Source organism: Mobula hypostoma, chromosome 6, assembly GCF_963921235.1.
Source record: "Mobula hypostoma chromosome 6, sMobHyp1.1, whole genome shotgun sequence".
Taxonomy (NCBI): Eukaryota; Metazoa; Chordata; class Chondrichthyes; order Myliobatiformes; family Myliobatidae; genus Mobula; species Mobula hypostoma.
In genome coordinates this window covers 38499637-38521867 of record NC_086102.1, presented here as the reverse complement: position 1 = coordinate 38521867, position 22231 = coordinate 38499637, and the positions used below count along the sequence as shown (strand labels likewise).

Sequence of the window (22231 nt, the reverse complement as noted above, 5' to 3'; positions counted from 1 at the left end):
TCAGGACTAACTGAAGGAAGAGTGAGTAAGGGATTTGAAAGTTGGAGGGGGAGGGGGAGATCCAAAATGATAGGAGAAGACAGGAGGGGGAGGGATAGAGCTGAGAGCTGGACAGGTGATAGGCAAAAGGGGATACGAGAGGATCATGGGACAGGAGGTCCGGGAAGAAAGACAAGGGGGGTGGGGGGACCCAGAGAATGGGCAAGAGGTATATTCAGAGGGACAGAGGGAGAAAAAGGAGAGTGAGAGAAAGAATGTGTGCATAACAATAAGTAACAGATGGGGTACGAGGGGGAGGTGGGGCCTTAGCGGAAGTTAGAGAAGTCGACGTTCATGCCATCAGGTTGGAGGCTACCCAGACGGAATATAAGGTGTTGTTTCTCCAACCTGAGTGTGTCTTCATCTTTACAGTAGAGGTAAAGAGGTAAAGTAGAGGATAGGTAATATCTGGAGAGAGAAACAGCTGGAGAGACTGATCAGCTCATACGTAAGGAAGTGGCTTGGTTTTCCCAGGTGCCTCAGCAGCGTGGGGCTGTACGGCAAAGGAGTCCCAGAGCTACCCATTTCCAGTCTTTCAGAGGAGTAAAAGTGCGCCAAAGTAAGACTGGAGATGATGTTAACAGAGGCGAGTGATCCATTTGTAGTACAAGCTGCCCACATCCTGGATATTGGAAGGAAATGGACTCCATCAGAAGCAGCCCAGAAGATGCCACCACTCACTTGGCCACCCCACTGAGTCTAGGCAGCATGTCTCAGGAGTGCACATAAGGGATAGTAACATCTAGTTCTACATTACATTCGCACCGTCTGATCAATCAGATCATTCAGGTCAATTGGAAAGAACAAGACTTAAGATACAGAGGAAGGAGGGAATTTGTGGAATGAATACTAGGGAAGATCCATGAAAAGGTGGAAGGCAAATGATAAAAAGGATGCCAGCATGGGGTAGGTAATGGGGCAAACAAAATAATTAGACACATGTCTAAAGGGTGCCTTACCATAAACTACAGGTTAAAAGTATCTAATGAGAGGATGATATGCTGTTTCATGAATTTATATTTAAGCTTTATTGGAAAAGTATAGGAAGCTAAGAACCAAGAGTTTGGAATGGCAATGAGATAGAGAATTGAAGTGACTAGCAAATTATAAGTTCTGGGTCATACTTGGAAAATGAACAGAGTTTTACTGCAAAGCAACCACCTAATTTACATTTCATCTTCCAGTGTAAAGGAGACAGCAATAGAACATAGAACAGGCCCTTTATCATGATATGGAATTCAATGTGGCATCTGCCCGCCATATCCGACCTTTCTTCAAATTCATGTGTCTATCTAAATCCCTCTTAACTCATCCTGCTTCTACCACCACCCCCGGCAGTGCATTCTAAGCACCAAATACTCATTACGTAAATAAAAAAACTTGCTCTTTGACCTCCTTTAAACTTTCAACCTGTCACCTTAAAATTAAGCCCTCTAGTATTTGCCCTGACTTTAGGAAAAAAAGACTCATTCTCTCTAAAATGCACTGTATGAAATTGAAATAGGTACAAGCTGATTTCTGTTTCACTAAAAAGAGAATTAGAATCTTAGACGGTAGGGACAAGAAAGGTAAGCGAACAAGTACTGCTTCTCCTATTATTGCTATGGGAAGAGGGGTGTGGATGGTCAAAAGGAATGATTCTGGAAACCCTTGTTAACTAAAGTAAAGAATGATTGATTTAGAATCAGTCTGCAGCTGCACTGTGACCTTAACCAACCCGTCTGAAATTCATAAGAGAAATATTGGCTAGAAATTTGTCAAAATGTCACCATATACTCCCCTGAGATTCATTTTCTTGCAGACAAATAAATACAACAGAATCAATGAAAAACTACACACAAAGACTGACAAACAAAAATTATGCAAAACAATACAATTTGCAAATTTAAAAAATCAAATAATAACCAATAAATAGATAAATAATTCTGAGCACATGGGTTGTAGAGTCCTTCAAAGTGAGTCTATAAGTTACGTTCAGAGTTGAGGTGAGTGTAGTTACCTGTATTGGCTCAGGAGCCTGATGGTTGAAGGGTAACAACAGACTCTGAAACTGGTGGTGTGGGACCCAAGGCTTCTGAACCTCCTTCCTGATGGCAGCAGCAAGAAGTGAGCATGGCCTAAATGGTGGGAATTCCTGATGATGGATGCAGCTTCTTCTGGCAGCATTCTTTGTCGATGTGCTCAGTAGTGGGGAGTGCTAATCCTGTGATGGACTGGGCTGTATCTACCACTTTTTGTAGGCTTTTCTGTACTTGGACATTGGCGTTTCCATTCCAGGCCATTATTTCCATTATGCAACCAGTCAGGATACTCTCCACTGTGCATCTATAGAAGTTTGTCAAAGTTTTATATGGCATACCAAATCTGTGCAAACTTATATATATAAAAAAGTAGAGGTGCTGCTCTGCCTACTTTGAAATTGCAAAATTAAATTCCAATAAGGAAAAATGATATGTATTAAAAACTGCTTATGATGCATTAGTTCATAATCATTTTCAAATGCCCTGCAGTTTTCTTTTTTTTAATTTGCTGTAATGTTTAATTGTTTTAAAATTTTAATTGTTCTGGAATGTTAGAAACATCATAAACCATTCAATGAGTTTATAGTAGGTGTGACAGATGTTAAGGGGAGAAGGATTGGCCATTAGCCTGTTTCTTTTTCAGAAATGTTCAGCAGCACCAATTCCCTCAGCTCACTGTCCCGCCCAACTCTACATAGAGTCCAGCAGCAGAACAAGATTTTGTTGAGATTCCCCAGCGTTACCCTTTTGGATCTTGTGCTTGTTCTGAGAATGGTTGATTCAAATGGAGGTCATAGAGCTCTAAATTAGGAGGCAAAAGGAAAGGGTTGTTAATTTTTTAAACTCTCTTTCTATTTTAATTTTAAATAGTTTTAATACTTAAATATGTTTGCCAACATTAGTCATTTTTAAATATCTCTGATGGAACTTTGCCAGCTGTTACCATCTTCAACGGCAATTTGTCAGCGAAGGCTTCGTCACTGCGCAACTGGAACGGGAGACTCTGGATGAGCAAAATAGAAGTGGTTCAACTGGATCAGTCAAGGACCGTTATGAGGGGCCTTCGGCAGGCTTGTATCAGCAAGCTCTTCCCCTTTATTTTCAATATCTCTAGCCTCAACTCAGAGGTGAACATCTGAACAATTGCACTGATCAGTTCCCCTGTATCAGATCAATGTTAGAACAAATCAGTAACCTCCAGAAAGATTTTCCTCCTTTTCTTGATTCATGTAAGCATTCCACTTCAACTGCCAGATGATGTGCTGTTTTGCTGTAGCTGTCTCCAAAGAGATCCAGCCCCTCCACCACCCCACCCCTCCACCAAGCCAACAGGATGTGAGCATTTAGAACATAACAGCTTTCTTTTTTCATCGCTGAATTGCATGTGACTTCTATTTCCTTCCCTTGAGAAAACTAAGACAGGAAATTTTTCAAATTAAATCAATGAGTAATTGCATTTACAGACTCTGTTCTTTAAAATGTTAAGCCAAATATTACAACAAATTGTCAGCAATCTTTATTATAAAGAAAACCAGTAACAGATGGAAAATACTTTATGCATTTAATGCAAATTTCATTTTATTGCAACAATGGCTATAAAAATTAAAATTCAAGAGCTCAGCTATTGTTTCTATTTGCATTTCTCTGATAAACCCAAATGACATTTATGGTTTTTTGAGTAATAAGAAACAGTGAATGAAAATTCATCATGATGTTTTTCTTAGGCACTTCAGATCTCTTGCTCCAATGAACTTTTTTCCTTATTTATCTCTGTCGTGGTCTTCAAAATAAGGGTACATAGAAGTTCCAAAGAAAATTCTCAATTTAAGTGATGCATTTTGGAAGGGGGATCAAAGATTGGACACTGACAATAAATGGTAAGATTCTAGGGAATGCTGATGAACAGAGCAACACTCACAACACGCTGGAGGAACTCAGCAGGTCGGGCAGCATCCATGGAAACGATCAGTCAACGTTTCGGGCCGGAACCCTTTGTCAGGACTGAAAGAGGGAAGGGGCAGAGGCCCTATAAAGAAGGTGGGGAGAGGGTGGGAAGGAGAAGGCTGGTAGGTTCCAGGTGAAAAACCAGTAAGGGGAAAGATAAAGGGGTGGGGGAGGGGAAGCAGGGAGGTGACAGGCAGGAAAGGTGAAGAAGGAATAGGGGAAAACACAATGGGTAGTAGAAGGAGGCGGATCCAAGAGGGAGGTGATAGGCAGCTGGGGGAGGGGGCAGAGTGAAATAGGAATAGAGAAAGGGAGGGGGAGGGAATTACCGGAAGCTGGAGAATTCTATGTTCATACCAAGGGGCTGGAGACTACCTAGACTGTATATGAGGTGTTGCTCCTCCAACCTGAGTTTAGCCTCATCATGGCAGTAGAGGAGGCCATGTATGGACATATCTGAATGGGAGTGGGAAGCAGAGTTGAAGTGGGTGGCTACTGGGAGATCCTGTCTGTTGTGGCGGAGAGAGCGGAGGTGCTCGACGAAGCGGTCCCGCAACCTGCGTCGGGTTTCACCGATGTAGAGGAGGCTGCACCGGGAGCACCGGATGCAATAGATGACCCCGACAGACTCCCAGTAGCCACCCACTTCAACTCTGCTTCCCATTCCCATTGAGGAACAGAGTTGAGGTGAGTGAAGTGGTACTGGAGACAGACAGAGGCATTTAGATAGGCACATGGATTTGTGGAGAATGGAGGAAAACTGATCATAAGCAGACAGATGGGATTAGTGAAATTCCAGTATAATAATGTAGGCCAAAGGGCCTGATCCTGTGCTATACTATGTTTTATGTTCTGTCTGACATCACAGATAGTTTTAAATTCAATGTTATTGCACGCATTTGACTTTTAATATCCTTCAGGCGGCGTATTTAAATAAAATTCTGTTGACTCTCAGGTACGACAAAAGATGTAGAATAGGGAAGTTCTGCTGCTGGTTTAGTCACCTTTCACATTATCAGACGAGATAATCCAAATGAAAAGGAGAACATGATTGAGGGATAGCCTGCTGAGTCTTTGTGGGTGGAAGTCAGGAACAGAAGAGTCCGATCAGTCTATTGTGAGTATTCCACAGGCCCTGAATAGCAACAGGAACACTGAGGAGTAGATCAGTACTCAGATTTTGGAAAGGTGCCAAAATAACACGGTTGTTGTCGTGGGTGCCTTCAACTTTCCCAGTATTGATTGGCATCTCCTTAATGGAAGCAGGTTAAATTGGGCAGAATTTCTCAGGTGTCTCCAGGGAGGATTCCTGGCACAATATATGGACAAGCCAACTGGAGGAGAGGCCATGTTAGTTCTAGTACCGCACCATAAACCTGATCAGGTGACAGGTCTCTCTGTGGGTGAGCATTTCATGGACAGTAACCATAACTCCCTAACCTTTAGCATAACCTTTGACAAAGATAGGAACAGACGGTATGGGAAAGTATTTAATTCAGGGAGACCAAATTATGATGCTATTAGGCAAAAACTAAGGAGTGTAAATTGGGAACGGACATTCTGATGGAAATGAACAGCAGGAATATGGAGGTTGTTTAGGGAATACTTGTATGGGGTTCTGGATAGGTTTGTCCCTTTGAGGCAGGGAAGGGATGGTAGGATGGCAGGACCATGGTGACAAGAGAGGTGATCAGGAATGAAACAGGAAACATGCCTGGAGTCGGAGGAGGCAGGGGCTCGTTAATTAATATTCACCAGTGAGAGGGACCTGGACAAATGTGAGGTCAGATTTAGAATCAGATTAATTTATGTATTTGTCAGTTGTTTATTTATTCAGTTATTTCTTATTTTTCTCAAAAAATATAGTGAGGTGTGTGGTTAGAGTTTAACAACCAACATAACCTAATGATGTGCTAGGAGCAGGCCACAAATGTTGCCACACATTCTGGCACCAATATAGCATGCCCACCATGTTTATAGAACCACACAAAGTCAGCATAAAATGGGCTAATGTGCTGGTCCAGGTTGAGTTTAAGGAAGATGCAGTTTTGGAACTTCTGATAAGCATTAGGATAGGTAAATCCCCAGGGCTAGGCGGGAAGCAAGGGAAGAGATTGCTGCATCATTGGCGAAGATCTTTGAGGCCTACTGGCCAGAGGAGTAGCATTAGAAATTGGAGGATGGCAAGTGCTATTCCCTCGTTCGAGAGGGGTAAGAGGGACAGATCTGGGAATTATAGATCAAGGAGTCTTACGTAAATGGTGGGAAAACCATTGGAGAAGATTCTTAGAGACAGGATTTATAAGCATTTAGAAATGCATGGTCTGATTAGGGGTCATCAGCATGGCTTTGTCGGGGGCAGGTCGTGCTTCACAAGCCTGATTGATTTTTTTCGACAAAGTCACAAAACAAATCAATGAAGGTAGGGTGGTGGATATGGTGTATATGGACTTTAGTAAGGCACTCAACAAGGTTCCCCATGGTAGGCTCATTCAGAACATCAGGACGCATAGGATCCAGGGAAACTTGGCTTTGTGGATTTAGAATTGGCTTGCCCACAGAAGGCAGAGGGTGGTATGTTCTGCCTGCAGGTCCTTGATTAGTGGTGTTCTGCAGGGATCTGTTCTGGGCCTGTTGCTCTTTATGATTCTAAAAAATGACACAGTACTGTGCAAAAGTCTTTGGCACATATATAAAGCTAGGGTGCCTAAGACTTTTACACGGTACTGTAGTGATTCTACGTATTGTACTGTACTGCTGCCGCCAAAAAAAACCAACAAATTTCATGACATATGTGTGATGATAAACTTGATTCTGACATGAATCTCTATTGGCAACTGAGAATGTGAAGGGGTCAGGGAGAGGAGAATCATGGTTGGAAAAAAGGGAGGGGAGCAGGAAGCACCAGAGAGACATTATGCAATGATTAATAAACCAAATGTTTGGAATCAAATGACCTTGCCTGGTGTCTCAGGACTGGGTGTATCAGCACCTACACCAGCTCTCACCCCTGGTACTCCTTCTCTGCCACCTGTCCCACACTCCTTCCATGGCTCTCCACCCTGGCCATTCCCAATATCCTTTCCTCCCGCCAGATTTACAAACTTAATCTCTGCTCCATGTTGACAAATACAGTACTATACAAAATCTTAGCTGTCCTAGCTATATACTGTATATCTGTCTAAGACTTTTGCACAGTACTGTAGATGAGGAAGTAGAAGGATGGGTTAGTAAGTTTGCAGATGACACAAAGGTCGGTGGTATTGTGGATAATGTAGAAGGTTGCCGTAGGTTACTATGAGACATTGACAGCATACCGAGTTTGGCTAAGAAGTGGCAAATGGAGTTCAGTCCGGAAAAGTGTGCAGTGATACACTTTGAAAGGTCAAATTAGAAGACAGAATAGAAAGTTAATGGAAGGACTCTGTGTGGAGGATAAGAAAGATATTGGGGTCCATGTCCACAGATTCCTCAAAGCTGCTGTGGAAGTTGATGGGGTGGTTAAGAAGGTGTATGGTACGTTGGCCTTCATTAGTTGAGGGATTGAGTTGAAGAGCTGCAAGGTTATTTTGCAGCTCTAAAAAACTTTGGTTAAACAGCACTTAGAGAATTGTGTCCGGTTCTGGTTGCCTCATTATCGAAAGGATGTGGACGCATCAGAGATAATGCAGTGGAGATTTACCAGGGTGCAGCCTGGATTAGAGAGCTTGTCTTATGGGGATAGGTTGCGTGAGCACTTGTAGGTCTTTTTTCTTTGGAGCACAGGTGGATGAGGAGACTTGATAGAGGTGCAGACGATGATAAGAGGCATAGATTGAGTGGACAATTTAAGCCTTTTCCCAGGATGGCTATGGTTAATATGAAGAGACATACTTCTAAGGTGATTGGATGAAAGTATGGGAGAAGGTCAGAGCTAGGTAATTTACAGAGAAACACACATCAAAGTTGCTGGTGAACACAGCAGGCCAGGCAGCATCTATAGGAAGAGGCACAGTCGATGTTTCAGGCCAAGACCCTTCGTTAGTCCTGACTTTAGGTCCCCACTAAAGGTGCTTTATGAACCTGATTGAATTTTCTGAAGATGTGACTAAACACATTGATGAAGGAAGAGCAGTAGATGTAGCATATATAGGTTTTGGCAAGGCATTTGATAAGGTGCCCCATGCAAGGATTATTGAGAAAGTAAGGAGGCATGGGATCCAAGGGGATATTGCTTTGTGGATCCAGAACTGGCTTTCCCACAGAAGGAAAAGAGTGGTTGTAGATAGGTCATATTCTGCATGGAGTTCAGTGACCAGTGTGTGCCTCAGGGATCTGTTCTGGGACCCTTAATCTTTGTGATTTCTATAAATGACCTGGATGAGGAAGTGGAGGGATGAGTTAGTAAGTTTGCTGATGACACAAAGGTTAGAGGTGTTGTGGATAGTGTGGAGGGCTGTCAGAGGTTACAGCGGAACATTGATAGGATGCAAAACTGGGTTGAGAAGTGGCAAATGGAGTTCAACCCAGATAAGTGTGAAGTGGTTCATTTTGGTAGATCAAATATGATAGCAAAATATAGTATTAATGGTAAGACTCTTTGGCAGTGTGGAGGATCAGAGGGATCTCGGGGTCCGAGTCCATAGGACGCTCAAAGCAGCTGCGCAGGTTGACTGTGTGGTTAAGAAGGTATACGGTGTATTGGCCTTCATCAATTGTGGAATTGAACTGAGGAGCTGAGAGGTAATGTTGCAGCTTTATAGGACCCTGGTCAGGAAATTCTAGCTATTTAATTTTGTGGGAAAGTGTACAGTAACTATCTGGGGGTGTGAGTACCCCCTATCAGTGTACAGTAACTATCTGGGGGTGTGAGGACCCCCTATCTGTGTACAATAACTATCTGGGGGTGTGAGGACGCTCTGTGTACAGTAACTATCTGGGGGTGTGAGGACCCTCTATCTGTGTACAGTAACTATCTGGGGGTGTGAGGACCCCCCATCTGTGTACAGTAACTATCTGGAGGTGTGAGGACCCTCTATCTGTGTACAGTAACTATCTGGTTGTATGAGGACCCTCTATCTGTGTACAGTAACTATCTGGAGGTATGAGGACCCTCTAACTGTGTACAGTAACTATCTGGAGGTGTGAGGACTCTTTATCTGTGTACAGTAACTATCTGGGGGTGTGAGGACCCTCTATCTGTGTACAGTAACTATCTGGGGGTGTGAGGACCCTCTATCTGTGTACAGTACCTATCTGGGGGTGTGAGGACCCTCTATCTGTGTACAGTAAATATCTGGGGGGGGGGTGATCCCATTTTGGGGAGTTTGTGGGTCAGTAGAAACTTGTACAGCACTCCACCTATGACTTCAGGAAAGACACGTCTGAGTAGCTAAATAAGGATGAATTTGCGCCTTCAGTGTTAGTAAAAGTTGTTTTATCTGGCACCAGTCATGTCTCAGAACAATACTGTACGTTGACAATTTTGCCAGAAACTATTTTTGAATGCTTCACTACTGTTGACCTCACTTGGGTGAACTGAGGGACAGCAGCACTGGGATCCACGCAAATCTTACTCCGATAAATTCATCCTTATTCACCTTTGGTGCGAAGTCATTCAAAGATGTATATCAGCTATACACTAGTGTGAATTTCACCTGCATAAATATTTGTTGGGGAGCAAGAAACAAATCAATTTCTCAGAACATTCTGTTTAGTGCAAAACCAAACTGCTGGAGGAACTCAGCTGGGTGAACAACTGTGGCGGGGGTGGAGGGTGGGGGAGGAGGGATTGTCCAGCATCTGCAGTCTTTAATGTCTCTAATTTCTATTTGGTGTTAGGGGGTCAAAATATCTACCATTCCCAGCGCCTAAGCATCCTAAACAGATCAAAGGGAGCATTGCTTACCAAAACGAGAGGCTGGAATAGAGCTAAAATACACATCGAGAACAACAAAGGTTGAAATGTCCCAAAAGTTTACAAACTTCAGATTTTATTTTCTGTTTCTCTGAGATTTGGTTCTACTTTTGTACTAATATATTTCCCCTCATTTCCAGTTGTACTTCTAATAAGCTCCGTAATTACCTCTGCTAGTCTGCCTTAAACGGTGACCAAAATCTAATAGCCCATGCCAAGTTCTTCTCAACTTGCCGCTCATATCTTCAGAGCAGCCCATTTCCTTCGATTGGCCTAATGCTGAGTAGTTTCCGTTCAATGGCTTCCTTCCAGCAAAACAAACAACCGAACTTGTCGTGTCAAAACGAAGAGAAAGAGGAAGTACTCAACGACACAGAGAGCGTTGGAACTTTGAGAAAGAGCAGTAGCATCAAGAGTTGCAATTTACTGCTCCAGCCGTTGAAGCAAAGTTACTAACGCGAAAATAGCACGAATGAAATTGAGTTTAAATACTTAATTCCAATCGTATGAAAGTACAGTCTCGATTATGTTTTCCTGACTGCAGCGGCTGGTAAAAATAACAGGTTCATTATCAGGTGAGATGGAAAAATATTTTACTGATGTATATTTCATGAATTGACAATTGCATGCTTTACCGCAGGCAGTGTAACTGTTAGGGAGAGACTTCTGATTAAAAGCCAAATCTGTGGTCACTTTACTCGCTAAGAATCTGACATGCACAAGCTGTTCAGAGGAGACTGGCAGCTCTCTTTGAGGAAAACTCCAATCGCATGTTTACTGGTTTTTCCTCTACGCGAGCGAACGGCCAAAAGTAAAGCACTGCGCTGTCCCACAAACACGAGGTGAATTTTGTAGGTTAGAGCTATCTCTGTAGCCCAGCTGTTTGGGAGTTGACTCTGATTTTAAATCCTCAAAACCCCCCTCGCGTCCGATGGTAGGTTGTCTGCTGGATCTGACCACAGCGTTGTGTCACTGGGATGTGTGTGACTCTGAGAGAGAGAGAGGGTCTGACAGACTGAGTTTGACATCTGAAAGAGAACTCAACACGGCAAGTTATCAAAGGCAAGTCTACGGAAGGACAATTTGTTTGAAAGATCTGGTGGCTAAGAGGTAAATTGAAATTGGCAGCAGGATTGTAAGATCCCCTTTGCCGAGCACTATCTCAGTTTCATTGCTGGGAGGCTCTTTTGATTCAATTTCTTGTGAATTCCATGTCGCTTATGCCTGTTAAAGTAGGCGAATGCGTTCGAAGAGCGCGATCTTTGATATGGTATTCCCCACACGCAAATTGTTTATTTTTTAATCTGTCTTTAGTATGTGAATTTGCACATTGAATTTGCAAGTTGCGCGTGAATTCATAGTTTTAAGAGACATTTGGGTGCGATTGGCGTTGATAAATGCAAACCTTCATTGACAACTTTTTCCCGTCATGTTTAGACGTGAATGCGACGTTCGGCATCACGTGGATTGGTTGTCTGAAACGTGATACTTTCCCCCTAAATTGACACTGATAAAATAAAACCTGTATGAACTGGTATGTAGGCTAAAGAGTTTAACCAATGTGTTTAATAATCTGGCAGGCCTAGCAGTGAAATCTTACATATTGTAGTTAAAATATATTCATAATTTGTGAAAATAATTTGCAATTACTATATCATAGAGAACATTTAAAGTATACATTTACTTAATCTTTAATGAAGGATAATAGTTCTGCAAATGTTTTTTATTTGTTTCTCAATAAATTGGATACTTTTAAAAATCGGATGTCATATTGTTCCATAGAGTCCGATAATAGCTCTTCCTAGTCATTGGCTCCCTGTTAATTTTAATTAAGATCTCATTCTGTACAGACGTTTACTGCCGGATATCCTTCTACGGACTGGAGAAGGAATTTAAAAAATGTTAACAGTGAACTAATAAGTAATTCACTGTTTATATCAATATGCGATTGAAGGAGAAGTGTGCGAAATTGCGCGAAATTGTACTTTCGGTGGTATATTTGCTCAGTTGAAGCATTGGAGTGATATTGCCCGTTCAAAACGTTTTAATCTGAGATTCATTCTTGGGCCAGTGTGGAAGGCGCTATTCTCACTAGCGTCGGGAAGTGCTGTTCTGCGCGGAGATGCTAATGGCAGCCAGTGATTCCCATTCCAAGCCTGCTACTGAGCGAATCCTGCTGGAAAGTGTATGTATATGACCCTTAGCAAAGCAAACGATCGGCCTTGTCAGGAATGCTGCTTGATGACAAATCATGTTGGCATTGCTGACTTGGGCATGCGAGGAATGGTCATTACGGAGAACTGGAATTGGCAGTGGAATGGAATGGAATTCCAGCTTGCTATTGTCACTATAAAGCGTTACTGCTTGCTTTATTTTTTTCATCTTGCTCATGATCATCTACGTATTTCAAAAACATTAAAAACACATCCAATTTGGCTTGAATAGGACGTGTGACATTTCAGGAAACCGTCTGTTAAGTCTACCATTGTATAGTAGTAGACCTTGGACCTGACATGAATGAAGCTTTGATATGTAAACAACTCATTCATAACTATAAAAATGTTTACAAAGGTAACCACAATACGCCATGGAGGAATTCTTCCATATTCAGATTATTTAGTATTTGTTATTATCAATCCTTTACTGTGTTAGTCAAATTTATTCACAGCACATACTGTCCAGCAATTATATTATCAGATATTTTGGTTATTTCCGCAAAACGTTGGTATTATTCTGACACAGTTGCTAGGAATAAAACTATAAATATAGCCAATGATAATTCCAACTGTAGTTACAAAGGATGGGTTAGGACTTATCATCCAGAATCCTATCACAATAACACTCAGAAAGAGGCCTTACAATTTATTATGGTGAACATAGCCCCAAAACGTTTGCCAGTTTATAATCCTCAAATCCATAATATTTGACTATTTCTGTAGTTTTTACAATCTGTTCAGGCACCTGAGTTTCAACTATCTGTGAACTATATATTATAAGCCCATAAGACATAGGAGTAGAATTCAATGCCAAATTCAAAGTCAATGATACTCCTTAAATTTCTATTCAAATATCAAATATTCATAAATTCAATATGTGATGAAGATAAAATAAATCAGTTTTAAGGAATCCAATACAACTTTGAATGTTTTAAGACTTCAAATTTGGTTGGAAATAATCGGCTCTAGATGTTTAGAATCAAAATCAGGTTTAATATCACCTGCATATGTCATGAAATTTATATTCATAAAATGGCTTGGCTTAAAGTGCTGTAAAGGCAACCAGTTAATCTGTGGAATTCTTTGCCACAGGGTGCTGTGGAGGCCAAGTCTTTATGTATATTTAAGGCAGAGGTTGATAGATTCTTGATTGGTCAGGGCATAAAGGGATACAGGGAGAAGGCAGGAGATTGGGGCTGAGAAGAAAATTGGATCAGCCATGATGAAATGGTGGGGCAGATTCGATAGGCCAAATGGCCCAATTCTGCTCCTATATCTTATAGTCTTATTATGGTCTTATATACATTTCCAATACACGAAGTATGCATTTAGATGGGTTGGGAATCAGCAACAAATATTAACTTTATAGATGCCAGTAACTTTTAAAAATGGAAAATAAAAATTAAAACATCCCTGTTGTTTTAACAGCACCTCTGCAGATAGACCATAAGACATAAGAACAGAATTATGCCATTCGGCCATTGAGTCTGCTCTGCCATTCCATCATGGCTGATTTATTGTCCCTCTCAACCCCATCCTCCTGTCTTCTCAATGTAACTTTTGATAGCTTTACTAATCAAGAACCTATCAACCTCCACAAAAAATATACCCAATGACTTTTCCCCCACAGCCCTCTGTGGCAATGAATATCGCAGATTCACCGTCCTCCTCATCTCTGTTCTAAAGGGACATCCCAATATTCTGAGGCTGTCCCCTCTGGTCCTAGACTCCCTGATTGTAGGAAACATTCTCTTCATATCCAATAGGTTTTAATGGGCTGCATTCTTCTTAATTGTTCCACGGATTCTGCCTGAAGTTGGACTTTTCAGAAAAGTTGGAGCTTTTCTGAGGATCAGGGAAATGATGGTACAGCAGAAAAACAGCAGTGTAGTCAGCGATGTAGAGCCAAAGATGATAAGGAAGGATTCTACAAACAAGTTGAAGCAAGCTTTGGGTACTTGTTCTAACTTAAGCACAAATATTTGCACAGGGTGTGTATAGAGAAAAGAATCTCCTTGGCATAATGGTTGGGTTATAATATTTTGAACGGAATATAGACTTTCATGGATTAACATTCATTGATGACTCAGAAGGAATAGCAATCTGATTGATCCTGAACTTATAATGAGCCACCTTAGCACTTATATAATTATTTCAATTTCAACCATGAAATTGCGGTTTACTTGATTCTTTTCTTTGAATAAGACAGAATGAATATTATAAATACCAAGCATATTTCTAAATATATACAGGTATTATACTTATAACTGTGAGTCTAAGCTCCAATGCCATATTTAAGCTTGCTGACAACACCATTGTCATTGGCCGAATCAAAGGCGGTGACAGATCAGCACGTAGGAGGGAGATTGAAAATCTGGCTGAACTGTGCCACAACAACAACCTGTCAGTCAACATCAGCAAGGTCAGGGAGCTGATTATGGACTACAAGAGTAGGAAACCCAGAGGTCCATGAGCCGGTCATCAAAAGTTGCTCAGAAGTAGAGGTGGTCAGCTTTAAAATTTAAATTCCTTGGCATTATGATTTCAGAGGATCTGTCCTGGGTTCAGCACATAATTGTCAACACAGAGAAAGCACAGCAGTGCATCTTCTTTCTGAGAAGTTTTCACAGATTTGGCATGTAATCTAAAGCTTTGACAAACTTCTATAAACGAATGGTGGGGAGTACAACTGACCAGTTTCATCGCAGCCTGTATGGAAGCACCAGTGACTTTGAATGGAAAATCCTGCAAAATATAGTGGATACAGCCCCCTCCATCATGGGTAAAGTCTCCCCCACCACTGAGCACATCTACAAAGAACACTCATCGATTGTCAAGGACCACCACCATCCAGGCCATGCTCTCTTCTCGCTGCTGCCATCAGGAAGAAGGTACAGGAGCCTCAGGACCAACACCACCAGGTTCAGGAACGGTTATTAACCATCAGGCTCTTGAAACAGAGGGGATATCTTTACCCAAATTCATTCACCCAGACACTTCTGTTCCCATACCTATGGACTCACTTTCAATGACTCATGTTCTCATTATTTATTGCTTACTTATTTATTTTTATCTTGTTTGGTGTTTTTCTTCTTTTTGTACCTACTCAGTATGTTGTTTTTTGCACATGTGTTGTTTTCATTGACTCTATTGTGTTTCTTTATACTTACTGTGAATGCCCACAAGAAAATGAATATCAGGGTGACATATGGTCACATATATGTTCCTTGATAATAAATTTACTTTGAAAAGTTCAGTATTTGTATATAGTTTGCAAGCATGAACAAATTAATGTAAGATACAATATAAATCTTTACATTAGAATAACCTAGTGCCTTATAAATAGTCTGCAGATATACTCATGTCTCTGACAGATTTTCTCCTACAGATGCTATCTGATCTACTGAGTATTTCCAGATTTTTAAAATTTAATTTATGATTTATTGTATTTTGCTTTTGGACTATTGTTTTACACAACTCTCACTTTATGTTCAAAATAAAGGCGTCCGAATACAAATTTTACCATTTTCATCGTAAACAATTTTGTTTTTTTTTGTGTAAATCATTCTAATGATATGACTTAGTCTATTTCCTAACTCTATGGTGCAAATATTCCCTGATGTCTGTTTAAATCTTGACTGAAACAACTCTAGATATGATGTACATAACTAACCCGTATCAAAATTTTGCACTAATTTCCTTCTTCTTTCTCATTTATGATCTTTAGCACATCTCTGAAAAGTCCACTCATTCTCCCTCAAGATCCTTATCTAATAAAGCCATTGTCTTAGGTCAAGGACGAGAGCATTATTTTTAGATGAACAAATTGCATAAGCATGACATAATTAAACTTCTTAGTTCAGAATGCTGGAAATTCTGAGATAAAAATGTGAAGCCCTGGAAACACTTCATGGGGTAAAATGGAAAAATGTTTCCTGACCTGTCAAGTGTTTGCAGTGTTTTCTGTTTTAACTCAAGGCCTCAGCTTTCCAAAACAAATTAGTGAAGTGCATGATGTTAGTGATCCACCTCTTTCACCACCTATCCATGGTTGCATAGGATAGCTCCATACAACCGTGGTCCCCGTGCAGGCTTTTTGTAAACTTAAATCTTATTGTGCTTCCAGCGAATAGTTTTTAAATAGCATATGTTTGCATTCAAAAATCAGTGACTTTTATCACTGATAGTTGGTGAGAAATAAGCAGAAAGACAATTCAGAACTGCTTTGCTCACTGTGGTTTCAACATTTAGTCTTAGGGATGCCAGAAATGGCTGGGAGTGAAAAGGTTTCAAAGGTACATTTAATGTCAGAGAAATGTATACCATATACATCCCAAAAAGCTTTTTCTTCACAACCATCCATGAAAAACAGAGGAGTGACCCCAAAAAATGAATGACAGTTAAATGTTAGAACCCCAAAGACCACCCTCCCAGCTCCCCTCCCTCCTGCACATAAGTGGCAGCAAGGAACGATCCCCCCTCTGCCCACCAGCAAAAAAAAACATCCGCACCCACCACTGAGCACTCAAGTGCGCAGCAATAGCAAAGACACAGACTTACAGTACTCCAAAGACTACTCGTTCACCAGGTATTCGACATACCACAGGCTCTCTCTTTCCCTAATAAGGGAGAAAGAGGTGTCCCTGTTTCACAGTGAGAGGGGAGACATAACAAACAACTCGCATTGCTTTTCCGAGCTCTGTGCCCAAAGCCTTAGATCTTCCGACTCCCCCGACACACCAATCTCCTGCCCGGACACCGACCTCCGATCCCCTGTCTCCAGAGCCACGAAATCTTGGGCCTCTGAAGGTGACTGAAGCTCTTAGGCTGCGCCCTTGGCGTGCCAAATAACGGCCAGTTATGAAACCCCGAGAGCAGGTCCCATTCGCACAAAGAACTGTAGGTGGTGTGTAACTCCAGATCAGGGTCTTCAAAAGAACCCTGAAAGGGAAAAATAGAGATATCAAAGATAGAAACAGAGCTGTTTCCAAAGATGCAAACAAAGGAGTTGCTGTTAGGTAGACAATCATCTTGAACGTTACAATGGAAATGCGGATTTGGAAGATGCAGTTGTCAACAGTTGTATGAAGACATTATCTGCACAAGGTGTTTGCACTGATTTCATTCATTTATAGTGACATGGATGAATTCCTCTGTTGATAAGTGTTAGGAACTAATACACAGTTTTGTAGTACTACAGTAATGTTGGTAGTAATCTAACTTGTTCTGTATTTCATTTAAGTACATAATTTGTTACTCATTTTGTCTTTTTTTAAACCTTTTTAATTACTTCCTTGAAATTGGCTAATTGTAGGAGCGGCTTAATTGGGCCAAAATTACTGATTTTGTCCCAATTAACTGGAATCCAGTGTATTTATTATAGCATGGTTAAGGATTTTTCTCTTTAATTGTGAAGCATGATTGGCCGATTTGCTATCATTCTTCTAATGAAACCAAACTGCATGAAATTACTTCAATCTGTTGTTTGGCTGATTTTCAATAATATCTCCATAAACAGAAGGTAATTTTATGAAATGGAACAGAAAATTGTTGTAGGCAATTTGAACCAATGTCAGGGCAAAACAAAATACTCAGTGAGTGGTATTTGGAAAGGGAAAGAGAGCTGGAGTAGCAGTTCAGGTTGATGACCTTTTCTTTGAAGTAAGTGTGTTTCCTGTTAGTTGATCAAATAAGGACTGATAGCATTTAGTGATTACAGCTGAAACATTTTTACTTCAGTCACAGCATGTTGCATCTACTGATGAGCCGCTAGGCAAATTAATGTAAGTCTCTCTTTAAAATAGTGTTATCTTTTATATTTGGAGAAGCCACGGCAATTTGTAATCATAATGATTTGATTTTTTGTTACTAGATTGCTAATTATATTCTAATGTTGCAGTACTCTTCAACTGAGTAATAAGAACATTGTATAGTTTATTTTATAATATTTCTTGAGTTTGACATTTTAATTGCTAATATTTAACTGCATGCAAATAACAAAAGAAGTGAAACAATTTTAAAAGGTACATTTTTTCTAGTTGTGAACAGCTTTCTGAAAAATTTATCACTGGGTTACTCGTTCATATCAACTCCACAATTATTCTGACTCCACTCGCTTCTAAGATACAAGAATTCAAGATACTTTTTATGATATCAGTTTGCCTTCATAATTTTTTTGTAAGTAGCATGTCTGATACTTAATGGATATTAAATTAAGCAATAAAATTCCCAATAAGAATTCTTGGGTCTAAATTAGATAGGTTAACTTTGTAAGTTAACTTGTTTAGTTGTTAACATGCTTGAATGAAGTGACAATCTTAAATGTAACAATGCCTGGTACAGTTTAATGATTAGTGGAGTGTATGAAGAATATAGTGCAGCATTTCTAAGTAACATTAAATCTTGAACATTCTAAGAATTGTTTTAAAAAGTTATAAAACTTAGATTTGGAAATTTATGACTTTTAAAAACTTATCATGAACAGACTGACCTAAATACCTACATTTTTAACATAGTTGTGTCATAGGCATGAAAACAGGTGCCAGCAAATGCAGAATGGCAATCTGAATACATATGCATTTTCCACTTCTTTGTTATGCTCCTTGCCACCCTGCTGCATAACTAAAAGTAGTGGAAAAGGCATACAGGACTTGTGTCCAAAATAGATCCACTACAATTTCAGATATGCTGCCAAGGAGCCAAAATATTAGGGGTGAAGAAGTATCATTGTCAGCTCCCCTCTTGGGTTTCCCCTCTGTGGTGATCAGTATCTGTTCTTCCCCTGAGATCTCTGAGCCCATAGTGTGAACTGCAATTTTCCAGTGAAATTCCTGAAAAGTCTGAGTATCAGTTGTTTGAGAAGAGGTACACTGCTTTCCTCTGCTTTTAATATGTGGACTCATTTCTTCTGTTTTTTTTGAGCAATGATGAATTAGGGATGCCCAGGAGGAAGTAGGGTGAATGTATTTTCACAGAGAGGTTTTGAACATTTTCCTAGTGTGGGAACATGGTTTTCCCTCAGAGCTGAATAAATGTATTTAGGCCCTCATTACTGGAGATGTTTGCTGGTGTGATGATGCTGATATTGCTGTACTTATTCTTCACAAGGATTTGGAGTATTTGGGGGAGCTGATGGGTCTTGTATCTTTTTTCTGCACCTGAAATGCCTGTTGTCTACAGCCCAAGTCTTGAAAACATATAGACGGTCTGGGATCGCCACAATACAGTAGACTAATGCCTTTGAATGGAAAAGCCTACAAAAAGCAGTGGATACAGTCCAGTCCATTCCAGGAAAAGCCCTCCCCACCATTAAGCACATCTTTAAGGAGTGCGGTCACAAGAAAGCAGCATCGAACATTAAGGATCCCCGTGATTCAGGACCTGCTCTCTTCTCGCTACTGTCATCAGGAAGGAGGTACAGGAGCCTCCAACACTACAACACTGAACTGATTACAACACCGGTGGATTCACTTTCAAGGACTCTACAGCTCATGCTGTCACTATTATTTATTTGTTTGTCAAATTTTCAGAGTTTGTCTTTTGTACATTGTTTGTCAGTATCTGTTTGTGGGTAGCTTTTCATTAATTTTACTGAATTTCTTTGTTCCTGTGAATGCCCCCAAGAAAATGACACTGACCATAGTAGTGATGTACAAATACTTTGCTAATAAATTTACTAGGTTTTAAGAAAGTTTGGTCTATGTGGCCTGTAATGAGGAAATGGTGAAATTGTCGTTAAGAACTTCATGGGTTAGAATTACTTGAATGCTGAAAGTGAATCTTCCTGATCACTTTCCACCCTTGGAAATAGTTTTGGTGTCCAGCTGTACAGGCCAGTTTTCAGACTAATGTTGGCCTGTTATATGAGTATTAAATGCATGTAATACAGATATTAAATTTGTCCATTAACACCAACTTTAAAAGTTGTCAGTTTTATAAGGGAAATCTATAGTATTTTAACTGAATTTCTATCTTGTGGGATGTGATAATATTGCAAAATATTTCCATAACCACGATATGGTCAGGCTTGTTGTTTCAGAGCCATGCAGTGATGTCTTAATTTGCTGGTTACTCCCATGTGTATGTTGGAAGTGTAGAATGTAATTGATTTTAAGTTTCCATATCTTGGATATGTTTTTTCTAAAAGCAAGTTTTATACTGGGTATTATTTTACTCAGTATGATTCAGTTCCCCTGTTTAATTTCAAATTTACCACATACTTCAACCTGAGCATGGTTGATTATTAAATATTTGCAGTTTGTACTGGATTTAAAACATAGAACATTACAGCACAGTGGCGGTTCTACAGTCCATGATGTTGTGCCGACATTTAAGCTACTCGAAGCTTAATCTAACACTTCCCTCCTACAAAGCACTCCATTTTTCTATCATCCATGTGCCTATTTAAGAGGTTCTTAAATGCCACGAATGTATATGCCTCTGCCATTCTCCCACCACACTCTTGTGTTTTTAAAAAAACACCCCTGACATCCCCCCACCCATACTTTCCTCCAGTCCAGACATCCCACCCTGCAAAAACTCATTTCAGGGAGGTAGCACCATCAATTTGTGGGAGATTTCCGGGAGAGGTGGGATGTCTGCAATACAGTAGCTCCTTAGCAGCTAGCCAGCTAGTTTAAATAACATTAGCTGTGCTAATGAACGAATGACACCTGTTAAACTCACCTCAACATGTCTTTTACAGTCTTAACCCCCCATGGGCAATAGAAAAGTCACCATTGCAAACAGTGCAGCGAGCCACACTGTCATTATTTTGACCCCTATTAGGCAGGGGTACACTTTAGTGTAGTCTGGGGTGACGTACGTTTTATTTTTTTTTGGAACACTCTGCCATGGCGCGCTCTCGCTCGCTCTCTCTCCCTCTCTTGCTTGCTTTCACTCTTGCTCGGGCTCTCTTGCTTTCTCTCTCGCTCTCTTTTGTGCGCGCGCTCTCTCTCGTGGTCGCTCTCGCGCTCTCTCTTGCTTTTCTCTCGCTCGCTCTCAAAAAAATTGATTTCCGTGATATTGTATATAATTTGCGGGCATCAGGGAGCTACTATGAATATGCGGGAGACTCCCGGAAGTTCCAGGAGAGGTGGGATGTCTGCCAGTCACCTTAAAATTATACCTCCTCATATTAACCTGGGGAAAAAAATCTCTGGCTTTCCACTTGATCTAATCCTCTTACCATCCTCTACACCTCTATCAGATCACTTATTAACCTCCTTTTCTTCAAAGATATAAAATTCTGCAGCATCCAAGGCCCATGTTGTTATTGGAGGCAATGATTAGGCCTGGCGTAATTTGTGCACAGAATATTTTTCTTCACTCACTCTACCATTGTGGAGTGAGCAGAGAAACTTGGGTAGGTTTGAGTAATGCTGGAGGGGGGAAGGTCACAGGAGACCGAGGTTTGAGGATTGGAGCTTCATTTGGAGAGGAGGGTAGTTCATTAGAACCAGAAGTTGTGATGGAGATCAGGGGGATGAATTCAATGAGAGCTGCTGCTGGAACTGGTGATTGGAACCAGAATTATGAAAATTCTGGGAAAAGAAGAATTCTGCCCCACCAGTGAGGGCAAGTGAATGGTGGCATGTGCAATCTGAAGCCTGTTTATTTTACTTTTATTTAGCCATGCAGCACAAAATGGGCCTTTCCAGCTCTTTGAACCTCAGTGCCCCAGCAACCCCTAACAAACCTAATTAAACCCTAACCTAATCACAGGACAATTTACAATGACCAATTAAGCTACCTGGTTTTATTTGGTTTTAAGTCAACTCCTAATGTACTTTTTCATCAATGGGTTATTTCTGAATTAATTCTGTAGGCCAGGTAAACACATGGCCAAGAAAACTTTGTATGAAGGTATGTATTATAAGCAGCAGGGAAAAGAATGAATGATTGGGTTTTGAAAATGGTGGTAGGTCAAATAGAAGTATGTTTATCTAAGCAGATATTTGGAGTTTAGTTCAATATCTCATGGAAGCAGTGGCACTTCAGACAAGGCATCATGCCTTTAACCTGAGGTGATATTTCAGCAGAATGTCATGTGTCCTGATCTGTTTTGGATTTCAGAAGTATTCTCAAGTTTAGCTGTTCATGCCTACTTCAGTTCC

At 40.6% G+C, this 22231-nt stretch overlaps 1 protein-coding gene across 2 annotated transcripts in view; it reads left to right on the top strand.

Moving 5' to 3' along the window:
- The first annotated feature begins 10246 nt into the window (after nt 1–10246).
- The window catches only part of LOC134347509 (capZ-interacting protein-like), a 56591-nt gene continuing 44606 nt past the window's right edge, over nt 10247–22231 (top strand). Inside the window, exon 1 of one of the 2 annotated variants that reach the window (XM_063049845.1) lies at nt 10247–10475. The gene's annotated coding sequence lies outside the window, so the exon portion shown is untranslated. Of the gene's footprint in view, nt 10476–10734; nt 11011–22231 lie in introns of those variants that run through there. The other variant, XM_063049846.1, reaches the window with a different exon arrangement.